Source organism: Nematolebias whitei, chromosome 8 (genome assembly GCF_014905685.2).
Source record: "Nematolebias whitei isolate Nwh7 chromosome 8, NemWhi1, whole genome shotgun sequence".
Classification (NCBI taxonomy): domain Eukaryota; kingdom Metazoa; phylum Chordata; class Actinopteri; order Cyprinodontiformes; family Rivulidae; genus Nematolebias; species Nematolebias whitei.
The window spans coordinates 28,523,183-28,524,299 of record NC_056505.1 but is presented as its reverse complement, the minus strand read 5'-3'; positions in this window follow the sequence as shown (position 1 = coordinate 28,524,299).

Genomic DNA, 1,117 nt, shown 5'->3' with positions numbered 1-1,117 from the left:
GGGTTTGTATTGTCTTTTCCTGGTTTGGTTATTGGAACTATGATCGCCTCCTTCCAGCTCTCTGGCAGCTCCCCTTCCTCCCAGATTTTATTGTAAAATTCTAATATTGTATCTTTTGATGTTTCACTTAGATGTTCTATCATTGTGTACCAAATGTTATCTTTACCAGGTGCTGTATTCTTTGTTTTCCTTAGTGCATAGTTCGGTTCTGTTTTTGTAAACGGTTCATTCAATAAATTATTTGTTTCTTCAGTATTTTGTAGCAAATCTTTGTATTTTAGTTTAGTGGCTTCCTGACCTTTCCTTCCTTCTTCACTCATGTTACTCGAACTATGAATTTTACTAAATGCTTTTGCTAATATTTCAGCTTTCTTGTCATCTTTTATAATAGTTTTGTTACTTATTTTTAATACTGGATCTTCATATTATTTTTTAATACCATTCTATCAATTTATTATTTTCCTTTTTTTTTTTTATTTGTGTTTCTTTTCCCACTGTGTTACAGAATTGTCTCCAATATTCTCTCTTTGCGTTCTTAATTATTCTCCTTAGCTTGCTTTCCTTTATAATCAATTAGATTCTGATAAATTGAATCTTCTTATCTCTTTGTCTCTCTCCTTTTTGCTGTTCCTCTTTTGATTGTCTTGATGTTTTTCACCTGTGTCTGGTTGGCTGAGTTACTGGGTGTTTTTATAAGTAGGCTCTTGTTTCCTCCTCACTTCATCAGCTCCACATTTGGCCTGGTTAATGGTAAGATGTTTGGATTTATTCTAAAATGAATGAATGAATGAATGAATGAATGAATGAATGAATGAATGAATGAATGAATGAATGAATGAATGAATGAATGAATGAATGAATGAATGAATGAATGAATTCAAAAAGCGTTCAATACAAAAACAACTGGACTTTATTTGTAACAGAAGACGTTTCGCTCCTCAACGTCTTCTGTTACAAATAAAGTCCAGTTGTTTTTTTTGTATTGAACGCTTTTTGAATTAATCATGTCCTGGATGACTGAGAATCTTCACCAGCTGAATGAATGAATGAATGAACGATTTGGGTGCCTACACATGCCAAATTTTAATAGATTTTAAGCTGTCATAAGTGCTGCCCC